At 31.4% G+C, this 16,197-nt stretch overlaps 1 protein-coding gene across 1 annotated transcript in view; it reads left to right on the top strand.

Moving 5' to 3' along the window:
• The window catches only part of LOC115883044 (cGMP-dependent protein kinase, isozyme 2 forms cD5/T2), a 96,757-nt gene that overhangs the window by 44,860 nt on the left and 35,700 nt on the right, over window positions 1-16,197 (top strand). The gene's annotated exons all lie outside the window — the stretch shown is intronic.

Below are 16,197 nucleotides of genomic sequence, written 5' to 3'. Positions count from 1 at the left end.
ACATTGATTATATTCCTCGGAAATAAAAATATAACCTGTCATCAGAGAAAACTAGTCTGCACTAGAATTTGCGAATGAAATGTATTCGAATATCGGATTTCTGGCACTTCACAATTTCAAAACAAATTTCTGCCATTTCGAATGGATTCACACGAAATAACTTCAAAAATCGCTTCAACATTTTAATAGATGAATAGATAGTATGTGTTATATGTTATATCTTTTACAATTATTTTTCCATTTATTAAAGTATTTAAACTTTACAACAGCAAATGTAACTTCTTATTAGATAGATGAACAGGGTATATTTGTTATAAGGAGTACTTTTTATAGCTTTATAGGAAAAGTTTTTATAACTTTTACAGTTATTATTCGATTTATCATAAGATTTTAAACGAGATGATTTTTTTTATTTAAATCACGATTTTAATCTTAATTTAAATCAACTTGATTTAAATCATTGTACCCTGATTGTTTTATTACTTTTAATTACATTAGAACCAATTTATATTTCTTACTATAATGTTTTAGGTAATTTGATATTTAAGAGTTGTAATAAATAATAGTTTACATCTACAAAGTATATACTATTCTAGTTTAAATTATGTCTCTATTTAAATTATTTAATAAAAAGAAAGTTACATGCTATGTCTATTTGATGAGAAGTTAACGATCTTAAAGACATTAAATAAATCGGTAGCTAGGTCATGTTTAAATTGACAAATAGGGAGAGAAAACAAATTCTATACTAGTAAAACGTAGCAATTTGTAAGAAAGCTGTTTGATATGGAACATAGAGAAGAAATCTTACAGAATTTACCAACTAACTCGATTTAAGATACATTTACATTAAGATATTTATCATATAAATTGGCAGAAAAGTAACACTAACAAAACAGAAGTTAGATGCTTCATTATTTTATAAGTAGTTTTTATTAAGTTTTTATTGCAAGAAATCCTAGTTTACTATTATCAAAAAATGAAATATCTTGTAAATAATAGTATTGACCATAGCCTACTCATTAGGCAGCCAGTCGGATTTTCTAGTTTTTGAATATACGCGCTTCACCTGCTTTGCCTGTTTTTGTCTTGATTTTGTACAGGTGCAGTCAGAGTACCAGTCTCGGTAGTTTTTATACAGAGTGGTCCGAACTGTATTCCGGAAACTTCGGAAACATATTCTGCAGATAAAAATAAGTAAAAAAGTTCGTATAAATGTATGTCCAAAAATGCTTAGTTTCGGAGTTACAGAGTATTGAAGTTTTATTTTTATTTCGATTTTTTTCAAATAACTTCTGAAGAAGCGTCAATATTTGGATGAAAATTGGTGGCTGGGTGTTTTTTGACATGAGAAATTTGATGTTGATGTCAATATGGTTCCTATTTGTAGATGGCGCCACCTACATGTGTTCTAACTGTTTTGAAGAGTAATAACTTTTCGTCCGTGCCTGTATAAAACTACTGAGTGAAAAAATATACATTTCCATGACTTTTTACGCAAAAAATACGCCTTGGTGAAGATCGCTACGAGCAACCGTTCTTCAGATATTTAGAATTGAAATAGTACATCATGTCAATACATGTCATTATTGACAAAAAACAAACGCGTTTTGATTAGATAGTTATTTGACTGAAATAATAAATTTAGGAAATTTTAATTTTTTTAAATTAATCATAAATTTTTCTGCAAAAAAATGATGATAAAACAGTTTCTGTTGAACTTTTGGCACTAAAACATTTCAAATTTAGGATTTCAGTCTAATAACTATTTAGTCAACATGTTTAATTTATTTCGATGCCAAATATCTCGAGAACCATTACTCGTAGGGATTTTTACCAAGAGGCCTTTTTTACGTAGAAAACGTCTTAAATGTATATTTTTTACTCATTAGTTTTATACAGGTACGGACAAAAAGTTATTACTCTTCAAAACATTTAAAACATATGTAGGTGGCGCCCCCTACAAATAGGAGTCATATTGACATCAAAATCAAATTTGCCATACCAAATAACGCCCAGACACCAATTTTCAACCAAATATTGAGGTTACTTCAGAAATGATTTTGAAAAAATCGAAATAAAAATGAAACTTCTACCCCCTGTATCTCCGAAACTAATCATTTTTGGACATACGTATATACGAACTTTTTTACTTATTTTTATCTGCAGAATATGCTGCCGGAGTTTCCGGAATACAATTCGGACCACCCTGTATATATACGAAGCTTCTATGAAGCTCAATATAAAATTAGATAAGCAAATATAAATCTAATATGTTTTTGAAACATAGTCGATCTTTTCAAAAAATTGCAGAGAAAATTACAAATTTTCATTGTAATTTTCTGTCATCAAACAAAGCACTTTTTGATCTTAAAAAAATCGGCTTCAGAGTTGACTTCTGGAAGATCGCTGTCATTTCATACGTAAATTTATGTGATAGATGTAATCGATTGTCGTTTCCAAGCCAACACGATGGATTTTTTTTCGAACACACGGTATTATTTACTTCGATATATAATTATTATATTCCTGTGGTAAAAATAAACTAGCAGGAAAAAGCTATGTTAATAATAATAGTGAAGGCAGTTTGAAAGTAAATGTGACATCAGCTAAGAACAGAAAAAGTAAACACGAACATGAACTTTGGGTTTTTTATAAAACGTAAATACTATATGGCAATAATATTTTTTCTTCAAAGTTCTACGTACTGTGCTTTAACCTTTTTCTAAAATCGTTTGAACACACTTGTGCATCCGTTATAAAAATTATTTTTTTTTTAACTAATCAAGGTTTATTTGAATAGCTTAGTAATTTATTTGTTCAATTATTTCTTATGATAAGGAAGCAATTTTATTTTTCATAACTTTTTTTAGGTATTTTTTCTATATGAAATCTTAATACACACCTTGTTTTTCTTTAATTATTTACGATTTTTGTTTTTAGATTAGTTTGTTTAGATTCTGAAATATGAGCTTTAAGTTTAATACTTTATAGTTCTAAAAAATAATATGGTCTTTACTGAATATTAATAGTTATTATTATAGTTATAAACAAACGATATAATTAAAAATAAATTTGTTTAACTAACCAAGTAAAAAAGTAATTTATTTTTTCAGTTATTTCTTATGGTATGGAAGCGATTTTATTATTACATAGGATTTATTATTATATAGGATTTTTTTTCTGAAGTCTTCTTAATACACACCTTGAATTTTTTAATTAAGATTTTTGTTTTTAGATTTGTGATTTTGTTTTTAGTCATTATACAATGACTGTGAAATATGAGATTTAAATTAATACTTATAAAAAAATCGTATAGTCTTTGCTGAATAACTATTGTTATAAACAGACAGGATTAAAAAGTAAATCCATCAAAAAACCACGGAATTGTATACAGATAGTAATCTGACCGAAGGCATTGGCCTTTCACTTTTCTTATTTAAACAAGCTTTGTTCTATATTTGTAATCAATTTAAATTTATTAAAATCCATATTGTAAGTTTATATCTATAACAAATGTTTGAGATATTCATATTTACTAATAGTATAATAGAAATAGTTGATATAAGGTCAGATCGAGGGTCAGACCATAACACTGCAATAAGAATCTTTAAATTCTAAAAAAAGATAAAAAATAAGTGTCTGGAAACTTTTGTCAGGTACTAATACCGTATGATCGAAAAAAAAACGGCGTCAAAGACGGTTGGAAAATGACAATCGATTATAATTTTGGCGAGGTCAATCTTTAGGCAGCATTTACTAAAAACTGACAAAACTTGTCAAAAAAATAACCCTAATTATAGAAAAATTAAAAATATAGGATAGGATGTTTCCAGACACACAAATTTATTTCCTAAAAATTATTTTTTTCGAATTTTTAGGCACACCATTTAAAAATCATTTTGGGTGAATTTCTTTTTTTACTTGAAATGACTTAAAAAAAACAAAAAAAATCTCCTCAAACTCAAAAGCTCCCCAAACACCAAAATCATAAAAAATTCGCTACGGAAATGCATCATTCTCTATTTTCCGACTTTAGAATAACTGAAATCAGTTATTCTAAAAAAAAATGAAAACGTGTTCCCGCTTTACTTTCTAAACACTTTTCTGATATCGAATATACTAATTTCTAATACCGAACCGAGATAAAACGAAAATAAACAAAAATGAACCAACAAACTAAACCAAACCAAAACAAAGCTTACCAAAGCAATCAAAACACGATGTAAGCTAAAATCGTTTGTTTACGAATTCCATTTGCCGAGTACTTTTCAAATCTGTCTATTTTTACAAATTTACAACTCTTTTTACTAAGCCCCATACTCACACTTCGCACCTCACTCACATCATTGTTCTACTTATTATGAAACTAAATATGCTACATAAGAAATAAGAAATAAGAAATAACTTTAAACTAAGAAGGCTAGGATAAATATGTATTTATCCTAGCCTTCTTAGTTCAAAGTTATTTCTTATTTCTTTCTTTTACTTTTTATTTTTTAATTAGTAGAAATTTTTGCATTTTTCGATAACCTTTGAATGTCGATTATCTTATAACTTATCGAAAAGGTGAAAAGGGTCAGTGATGGGCGGTGGGTAAGTACCCAATTTGTAGATAATTAAAATCTGGGTATATATGTATATACCTGTAGATTTAGATGAACATCCTAATTTTAATAAAAGGAGTTTCCGACGACCGCATAGTAAATACCCGGTATAATACCGGGAATAGAAATATACCAATATATAATATCTACAATATATATAAGAAATATTGTAGATATACTCGTATTCCTGATATTACTGGTATTATATCGGGTATTTACTATGCGGTCGTTGGAAATAACTTTTATAAAATTAGACTGTTCATCTAAATGTACAGGTATATACCGAATACCCTGATTTTTTGTTTTGTTCTATCTATTGAGTACTTACCCACCGCCCGTGTCTCGTTTTTCAGGTAGAATGACGGTGACGAAAGTGGTTCTTCGTTGGGAGCTGTCTATTTCGAAAAATGACTCAAACTTATGTTCTTTTTTTAAACAGGACACTCTATATATTATTTTTTATTTTATTTGCCTTGTTATGAGCTTTCGAAAATTATAATATACTCTATATTTATTTATTTAGGTACTGCTAAACTGCTAAACGGCTCTTATTTTATTTAACTTAATTTTACCAGATAATTTTGGTTTGCATCGTGATATTTTGATAAACTACACGGAAACTGAACTTGTGCTGCTTTTAAATAACATGCCAATAACCAACATTTTACGTCGAATAAATTAGTTGACTGTTTTGATTACCTAATTTAAACCGGCCGACTATGTAATAAAGTTAAATAATGAATTTTCCCCCGTTTATGAAAATAAGTATTTTAGAAAGCTCGTAACAAGAAAAATAAAATAATATACAAAATATCGTATTTAAAAAAACATATAAGTTTTAGTCAATTTAAAAAAAGACAGATACCAACGAAGAAATAGTTACGTCACTGCATTCTACGTGAAAAACTGTATGGGAGACCGTTTTCACCTTTTCGATAAGTTATGATACAAAGGGGATCGAAAAATACAATAATTTCAGATTCCCCTGTATTTTAGGAAGTAAGAGAGCTAGGACATATCTGTATGTAGCATCTTTAGTTTCATAAAAAAGTAACAGCGTGATGTGAAAACCGCATCTTTGTATTTCGACTCATAAACGAGAAACCCTGCAAAACACACGAAAATGGGACACCCTGTACTGCCAAATCAAGAAATCAACTACGAATGAAATCCAAGATCGATTTATATATTTTATATATTTTAATATTTTTTTATGTTCGTGATAATTCCTTTGCTACTTCCTCCAAAAACCGACACTTACGTGGAAGGAGCGTTTCGAGGAAGTAAACGGACGAAGTAGCGTTTTGACGAAGGAGGAAGGAACACACAGTCGCATAAAATCGACATTTTCCTATAATAAATATATGATTTTTGGACGAAGGGACGCGAGGAAGGAACGAAGTGAAGTAGCGAAGTGTGAGTATGGGGCTTTCAATTAACAATTTTTTTTATCAATAAATGAAAATGGTACACTTCCGCAAGAAGTTTTTTTTTGCGTTTCTATGTTTAGAAAAATTTCTAGAATGAAAAAACAGAAACGTGTTTTCATGTAATTGGTTTCAGCTATTCTAAAGTTGAAAAACTGAAAATTATGCATTTCCGCAGGAAAATTTTCTTAAAATACTATTTGGAGAGACCTTCCAAGTTAACTCATTTCAGTTAAACTAAAGTAGCCCAGATTTCAGCTACTCTGAAGATGAAAAATTGAAAATGATGCATTTCCACAGAAAATTTTTTGTGACATACTATTCGAAAAGGCTTCCAAATCCTAAATAAACAAATATTTCATCGATTGTCATTCTCCAGCTGGCCCTGGCCCTTTGACGCCGATTTTTTTCGATCGTATGGTACATTTACTTGATTAAAAAAAATTAGCTTTAATGAAACGTAAATAAAAATGTTAGTAACAGTTGCTGTGCAACAGTAATTACCCGAACCATTTGTACTTAATTCACCAGAAGAATTCTAAAGATGATAGATAAATTTAGAACATCAATCTGGCTTTAATAAAGTTGCGTAACTGTACAGCTCGCACAACATCCTCGTTCTAGTTTCTGTTTAATATTCAACTCACCGATTTCAGAATTTACTACACTTTTACAGTTGTGTTTATCGTACGTACGAGTGACGGATTGATCCCATTACACTCACAGACTTTAAATTAGGGAATTCGTAACATTAAACAGTACCGAAATGTACGACTGCTGGTACTGTTCTCGCAGTTGGTGTCTTTAAAATATATTAAGTCATTCTTTAATAAAATAATAAATATATTAAGCCGTTATGAACACATCAAATTAAAGAATACTGACAGTGATGTCACACACAACCGTCTATGTATATGGGAAAATGTTTGAATTAAAACATTTCAGCGGATATTCTGAGAGCTCTCTCGACTTGCCTTGAAAATAATTAACGACTTTTAACGTCGGCACATCCAAATAGGCTGTGAGAACAACTTTTCAAGATTATGATTAAATTGAAATGATTGTAATTAATATAGATGCATTATTTATTTCTTTTATGCGAGCGTGCATTTTACTTTCATTTGTATGGGAAAATGAATGGCTATTTTTATAGTTATTTCTTTCTGTTTAAAGAATGGTTGGAAAACATGCATTGGCTGTTTAATTTTATGTAATTAAAAAATATACAATTTAAAATTGCGTGTAAATATGTAGATATACGGTAATATATTCTATTTAAGTGGATCTATAAGAAGGATTTATACTAAAATAATTTTAAATTCCCATTGCCTTTATTTAAGGAGCAGACTTACTTTGTCCATTTTTTAAGAGTTTTAACCAAAGATGGCATTGCAAACTACATACACAGAGTTACAATATAATGCTAGAAACCACGTGTTAAATACATTTTATCCCATTCGAATTAAATGGCGAAAATACCTTAGACTTTCTATATGCTGTATGTCCATTGGCGGTAGACAAACAAACAGAAGTATATTATGTATTGTCATATTATATATTGCCATTGCCAGATGAAGAGTTTTTTTTATACTACAACTTCTCTATTTTTTGATTAATACTACTTAAAATAATGAATGGATCTACGACTGGAAACCATGTAGTTAGGGATGATCGTGGTAGCATAAAAATAAAGATAAATTTCACGTCTAAAGGACAGTGAACAGCTTTTTTTCCAATTTTTTCAGATATCATCAAAACTAGAATTTTCACATGTAGATGTACTATTTTTATGATTTTTTTATCCATTTTTCAAGTATACTAGTTTGTCGGTAAGTTTCTTGCAAAAAGCTTGGCAGTTTTTCTCAACCAAGATTCGAAAAAATGGACAAAATGCATCTAGAAAGTGTGCTCCTCATATAACTAGATAACAACTAACCTAAATATACTAGATACACTAAACAAAAACAAAGAGAACCTAGACAAAAACTATGCTTTGTATTTTATGTGTATTTTAACTCTTTAATAAAAGATTCTGATCAGGCTAAACTCGCGTATAACTTAGGCAAAGAAAATAAAGTCATCCTACTCTAGCCAGCCCACCATGGCAATGAAAAAGCACACGATATAGCTAGAAAAGGAGCAAACACACCACTAACTGGACCAGAACCATTCTGCTTCCCAAGTGGTAACAAACTTAAAGCGGAACTCGGGAACCTGGAAGACTCCATCCGTAACCTGGAATGGGAATCCTGCAACAGTAAGAACAATCTTTGGATTCTTACGGGGTTTTTAACAGGACACTGTCTCCTCAATGAACACCTCAGCTGATTGAAGCTAAAAAACGGCAAATGGTGAAATTATATGGGAAAACACCAGAACACCTCAACCAAGACGACAGCCATTCGTGCCATAAACTTAGGGACGACTGATATGGGAAATTGAGAACTAACATCTGTAAAACCGTCTCAGATACTGGCTTTTGTCAAAGTCCTGAGACTCTATGACGAGTTATAACTCAAGAAAGGGGGATACAATAATAGATCCCTAAAGGCGTATATTCCTTCCATACATTCTACAGAGTAAACTCTGATCTAAAATCGGGGATTTAATGGAGCCTCAAGTTCGGGAGTTCTTATGGATTGCTATAATTCAAAACCATATCAAATCAGATGATTATTTTGAAGTATAGTAACTCTTTGTAATATTATATTTTTAAATAATAATAATCATATAGCAAACTAAAGTAGGTTGAAACACGCTACATCACATAGTATTTAATTTTATTGTTAAAAACTGCCATAGTATGTTCTATTCCATTTCGTTCATGTTCATACTGTTGAATTATTTGGCAATGACAATTGAATTTGACGAAACCCAAACAGGTAGAAACCAAAACTACTGTTCTAATTGCCCAGCGAAGGCTCTTTCCACATTTTGCCACCGCTAAAATAAAGAGAATGTGAAGGTTAACCGAGTTTAAATCCTGTTTTACGTAACTCTATGCAATTCCACCTAACGAAAATTTTACACCTTGATTCATAGAAACCTTATATCCTCCGAAGGTCGATAACCACATTATAAAAGATACCGTATTTGGCAGTTCAATTTGTTATAACAAAAATTATTTTTATCAATATGTTAAGAAAATGTACTTTCAAAATAAATTAAGAGTAAGCATTTTATAAAAAAAATACATCAGCTAAAACGATCTAAGATACTCAAAGTAACCTTTTCATCATTATGGATAAATGAAAGTAATTGTATGAATATTCTATTTATATTAAAGGTCAATTTTCTTGTGCATGCCGTAAAGTTGGTTAGAAATATTAACTAATATACTCGTAAAATGCAATTAATTATACAAGAACTCGTTGGCAATTTTAAAATTTCTAAATATAATTTGTTATTGCATATGTATTTTGTTATGGAGTCGTAGTTTTTATAATCTTAATGATCTTTCCTAAATTTGCTCCATTTATTTTAAATAGAACTGTTTATTTATTCGACATAATGATCTATTTTTATCAATTTTTTAACAAAATTACAATTTTTGGATATGAGGATACGCGTTGAAGAATTTTATTTAAATAAAACACTATTTTCACTCTGTTTAAATATTTTAAATATTTTTCTCCATTCTTTTTGGTTTTTGATTACAGAGGAAGATATAGATGTTGATGTAGATTGTAAGGGAGCAGAGAATATAGATCGCGATCTTTTAGATCTATTGGGTCCTCCTTTATTGAGTTATATCTCATCATACAGTCGCAGGGCTTTGACAAAAGCCGGTATTTGAGACGGTTTTACAAAGGCTAGTTCTCCATCTCCGATATCAGTCGTACCAAAGCACTCTTGGAGTTGAGCTCTCTTTATGTCGGAGCACTCAGTAATGAGGTGTTCTAGTGTTTTCCCATTTTCGCCACAGAATTTTTGCTTTTGTTTCTTAACTTCAATATACTGAGGTGTTCATTGAGGAGAATTTGGCCTGTAATCCGAGAATTCTTCCTTAAATCATGGAAAAAAGTCCTGAAAATTTTCTTCGTGTTTCTTGGAGACCGTTGGAAAATTCCCATTCCATGTTACGGATGGAGTCTTCTAGGTCCTTATGTTCTGCTTTAAGTTGGTTTTCACTTGGAAAGCAGAACGATTCTAGTCCAGTTAGTGAAGTGTTGCTCTCTTTCTAGCTAGATCGTTTGCATTTTCATTACTGTCTATTCCTTGGTTGGTTGACACCCAGAGTAAAAGGACTTTATTTTTTTTGCCCCATTTAGCCTAATTTATTCAGCTTCTCGACGGGTGGAGATATATCCTCTGAAACGTTAGGTCTTTTTTTGGTTAGGTAAATTAGTAGAGTAAAAAGCCACTAAAGTTGCAGGAACTACAATGGCATTTTACGAAAGATAATTTCTCTACTTTTTAGATTCCTGTTTCATGGGTTTCGCCCAGGACCTTTGCAAGTAATTATTAATAATTACTCATAGTATTAATCTCTCTCTTCAGTTCTGACCCCCATTAGGGAGTGTAGTGGTCAGCGCAACATCATGGATGATTTTTCTCCATGCGCCTTTGTCTTTTGTCATCTCGATGACATCGTGCATTGGCTTGCTACAGCTAGTCGTGATCTGGTTTATCCATCGAATTGGAGAGCGGCCACGTGGTCTACGTCCCTCCACCTTGCCTTGAATTATGAGTCTTTCTATATTGTCCGGACTTTTCCTCATTATATGTCCAAAATATTTTAGTTGTTTTAGTCGGATTTTACAGGAAAGCCTGTGTTAGTAATATTAAGTTCATTTATAATGGAAACGTTTGTACGGCGTTCAGTCCATGGGATACGGAGCATACGTCTATAACAATACATCTCGGTAGCATCGATTTTCTTACGTTCCGCCTGCCTGAGAGTCCACGATTCGCAGCCATACGTCAATATTAACAGTTGACTAGCCGGTTTTTGGTGGCTCTTGAAATGTGGCGGTCTTTCCAGATCTTGGTCAGTCTCCCAACAGCTACCTTTGCCATGTTGCACCTACGCTTCACATCTTCTTCCGATGTGCCTGTATTTGTCAATAGTGATCCCAGGTATACGTATGACTTAACGACTTCATATTATTAATGATACACCAAAATAACGAAGAAATACCTTAAACAGATTTGAAATTGATACTTGATCTTAACGTCGATTAATAATTAGACGAATCGAAGAGTTAAATCAAATATTATTACAGAATTTCGCAGTATTATTGCATATAAACAAGCACACACTAAATTACTTCACATATCCTGTTAGGAAATGGTTTAAATACATAACATTATCTAATGAAAACGCGTTCCTACTTAGACTTAATTATTCCTTAGCCAACATAAACGATGATTGTATTATGTATGTCTGTGAAGCAACGTCAATTATGCTTCAACTATTAATTGCTTGATTTATCGTTTATTTATAAACAAATTTACAGTTACTGTCTTTGAGGTTATGCTAATAGCGCATCTATTTTTATCTCTCGTTTTATTTTTAATCGTTATAACATACGATGTCGTCTTCTCTCTTAATTGAACTGTTACAATTACGTTATGGATGTTCTTTTTAAAATAAAACCGTTTTCTGGTATTCATTAAACTAACAGAAAGAGTCAAATTCGAGCGTAACCATAGTTTCTCGATATTAACGTCTCGACACAAAATTCCGCCACACTAAAATTTTGACAAAATTTGATGTTTCATAACTTTTTAATATGTAAGTCGATTTTTATGATTATGGTATTAGTTTGTAGATAGATTTGTTGGCAATATTTTTTATTATTTTAATGGCTTATATATTTCGGTAAGGTGGGCTTATACCGACGTATATCAAAACTTCTCAATGCCCACCGGTATATTGAGGATGTCCTCCAAGAAATTGTCGTTCGATTTGCTCCTTTCATTGGAAATCAGTTTATACTGATTCATGATAATGCCAGGCTCCACGTTGGGCGGGGTAACGGAGTACGGTAGTTAACGGTACCTGGATGACGTTGGACTACGAAGATTAGAATGGCCTCCTTGTAGTCCCGACCTCAATCCAATCGAACCAAGAACAGTTAACCTAATAGGACTGCTCATTCAGCCAAAAGTGTCCGCCAGGGGCATGCAAAAACTCATCGCTTTGTGAGGTAATTGTAGTCCTTGTCATGGTTATTAGTCCTTAACCGGCAACCAATATTACACACACGTGCATTATTGGTTGCCGGATGCAAAACGTTCATTATTTAGTTTATTTATTTAAACACCTTATATGTATGCAGTATAGAAAATTAACTGTATAAATCGTATTAAATACTCGGATAATGCATTTTTAAGAACAGCAGTTCCCAGCATCACCTTTTGCAGGCATTCTTTTTAGAGTACCATATTTTACTTTAAAATATTAATAAATAATATCGTAGGCACTTAATAAGCACTTTATCACAATCCACAACACAAAATGAACATATTTATACACTCTATAGCTCTAAAAACTTTAAAAACACCTTTTTCTCATTTAAAATTGACAAAATTGTTATTTTTATAAGTTTACCATAGGCAACTAATAATACACGCTATCATGACAAGGGCTACAATGACATCACAACTGTCAGCTGAAGCGCGGGAAGAGGCGAACGTACGTCTTATGAGGATGAGCAATCCTATTGGTTTACCGTTCTTGCAATCGAACATTTGTGCGATGAACTTAAAAGAGCTGTTCGTCGTCATCCTATTCTACCACAAACTTTACAAGACCTGACATAGATTCCTCCGTTAATGCTACCCTTAGCTCTTAATTTATAGCTTGATATTCATCAAATCAATAATAATTATCAAGAATAACTACCCTTATTCAGTCAATACGACAAAGACCTCGAGCTGTTATTGCTGCGAGAAGTGGACATACACGCTATTAAAATTATTATAAAATTATTGTTTTTGCCAATAAAAGAATCTCTGAAGTATCATATATCAATAACGTCACAAATAAACAAATAATATTATACGGTTTTATTAGGAATAAAAATGATACTTTTGTAGCTATGCTGTACGTTTGACATTACAGGCAAGGTACAAAATGTCACTTTTACTCCGAATAGAACATTTTTTTCAAACATCACCAATAATAATTTTTTAAACAATTTTAAACGTTCCAGATAATATTAAAAGATTTAAAAGTACATACCTTGTAAGTAATTATATATCGAGAAACTATGGTTACACCCATTGAATTTGACACTTTATGTCAGTTTAATAATATATTTTCGTAATTTTAAAGTTTATGCTTAGGCGTAATTTGGGTGTAATGCCTAGGTTGTTAAAATTACTTTTTGTATTGTCAATCATGTCGCAAAAATTTGACGCATTTGAAAAAAAAATATACCTAATAATAATTAAAAAATAATATTTTACTTTCGAAAACTATTCAATGCTCTTTAATGTGTTTATTTTTTAGTAGTTATTTTTTTAGCAAGTTCCCAGTAAAAAATAGTTAATTAACTTAACAGCCGTGCTTCTTTACGGTTTACACTATCAATTCTCCTCTGTACATGTTATTATTCCTTAACAGCTCCCATGTAAACACACAGTTAAATGACTATGACGTTAAACGATGCCTATTGAAGTTTAACAGTAAAGACCTCTACCAGTCCGTTATGTGCTTTCAAAGAACACTTAAGTGAAATGGATCAGACAACTTGCACCTGGTTCGGGAAAACAAGTCCTTCTTTGGTTGGTTTAAGGAAATACCAGTAGGCATATTTCATAACCAGCAAACCATAATAATTACTCATAATAACTTGTAATTAAATACAAATGTATTTATATTGAGGAATCGAAATTACTTATAAACGTTTTAGTGGTAATTTTGACATAACCTGGAATCATTTAAATGAGAAAGTATTAATGACTATTTCAACGTTGGTGATTTATTATTATTTCGTAAGTTAATCTAATTTATAATCTATTTCCGCTACTTTATTAGGTTTAAAACATTTATTTTATAGTCCAAACGATTCTTATATTAATTATTTTGTTTATATCATTTCCATGACAGAACAGTTTCTAACATTCAAGAAAGTAAGCTATTTGCTAACTTAATTGAATGCTACAAAGCTTTCCAACTTGGCTTAGATAAAACAGTTGTTACGATAGAAGAATGTATGTGTGTTGTATGGCAGCATCCAAGTATACTTGATCCAAGTACACTTGTACCTTGTCTACCGGACTTAAAAGAAGTAGATAATATAACTAAACATTTTTAAGCACCACAATTTATACCCCAGTTGTAGGTATTCAAACGTAAAAAAATACATTCAATAAAGGTGTGCTCCAAAATATTGACAAGCACTAGTTTACCACTATACACCAAAACATATATTGTTAACACTGTACGTAAGTTTTGCTCAGTAGATGATTAAACCTGATTTTTTGTTTCTTTTCCTTTTAGAACTGAGTTTTAAACATGATTGGCGAAACGCATGGCCAATGTTAACAATATAGTGCTTTGGAATATAATGGTGAAATATAGTGTTTTATTTTTCTGTTGTCAGCTCAACTGTATATAAGATTTGGTACTTCAATATCTGATTAATTGGTTTTTCCTAAGGAATTATTGAAAACTCTAGCCTTTGAGCTTGTACTGATTTCACCAAATATAGTATGTGATTGGGATGATTTTCTGCAAGTCTAAATAGTAGTGTTTTTTTCGTTATATCAATGTAAGGTTTTCCAGACTCTATAGCAATCTTCTATTGATTTACTGATTCATATTTGGTGTAGTTACTAAATAACATAATTTAAAAAACGAAAACAAAACAGTGGCATACTAATTATTTGAAACTAAAGCTCTGATAATATTTGTTTAGTTTAGAATAATGCATTTTTTCAAAATAATTTTACAGTAAAGGAAATAATAAATAAGAGTGGTGTATCGGGATATATTTGTGTAATTATCTGTTATACTATTAAGCTTCCAACTTAAATTATGTAGTACATTCCATGAGCTCAAGTTTATAGTTATTTTATTACTTTTAAATTAGAGTTTGTTTTACTGTATTGTTCTGTCAATTTTTTACATAAAATTACCGATAGTTCTCATCAATCAAGTCTGGAATACAAAAAAAGTTAAAGAAGCAAACGTTTTAATCAATTAACTCTTCATGGTTGTAGATTGTAGATTGTATGGGTAGGAGGAAGTTAATCACCATATCCCTATAGATCTATTGTATCCCCCTTCCTTGAGTCTCCACTCATCATATAGAGCTTTGACAAAAGCCAGTATCTGAGACGGTTGTACAGAGGGTAGTTCTTCATCTCCGATATCAGTCATACTAAAATACACCAAATAAAAACACCTCAGTAGGTGTTCCTCGAGACAGTGTCCTATTGAAAACCCCATGACTATTCGAAGTTTGTTCAAGGAAAATATTTGATTTTCCTTAATCGAAAATCCTGAAAATTTTTTTTTTCGTTTTATACGACTGTAAAATCTGGTGAAACAAGAATTCCTAAGGTTATCCTAGATAGTTTAAAGGTCTATGTAGCGATGTGTACTTGGAATAACCAAGAGGGATTAAAACAAGATAGAAGGGATAAGATATAAAACATAGGTATAATAGACGTGATATAGAGAACTAAACGCCGCCGCAACAGACGCACGAGCCTCAACCAGCGACAGAGGCTGTAAAAGATCGACCACTAAAGTAACATAGTAGTAGGTACCGGAGAGACAGAAAGACCAATCCTCCTCCTAGGTGCCTTCTCTGTTGAGGTTGGCGATTAATATGGCTATAACTTTCTGTCCAGAGCTTGTTGAGCAAGGGTGTTTCCGTCGGTGTGGGTCCAATTTCATATGTTACGTAGCCATGATTCCTTTTTCCTCCCTATATACTATATTTTTTTAGTATATTGGACTGGGTCCTTTTGAACTGGATGGCATTTATCCATCAGCAGTTTACCATTAGCTGAAGAAGTACGATTCTTGGATGGGAGGGTATAAATTCATTATTAAATAACATTATTATCATCAAAAGAATATACTAAAACCGAATTATAATGAAAAAAACTTTCCTGGACTGCGTCCTTTTGAACTAGATGGCATTTGTCCATCAGCAATTTACCATTAGCTGAAGAAGTATGATTCTTGGACTGGAGAGTAT

This window comes from Sitophilus oryzae, unplaced genomic scaffold (genome assembly GCF_002938485.1).
Source record: "Sitophilus oryzae breed Bouriz unplaced genomic scaffold, Soryzae_2.0 scaffold_1802_pilon_pilon, whole genome shotgun sequence".
Lineage (NCBI taxonomy): Eukaryota > Metazoa > Arthropoda > Insecta > Coleoptera > Curculionidae > Sitophilus > Sitophilus oryzae.
This window is presented reverse-complemented; position numbering and strand designations above follow the sequence as displayed.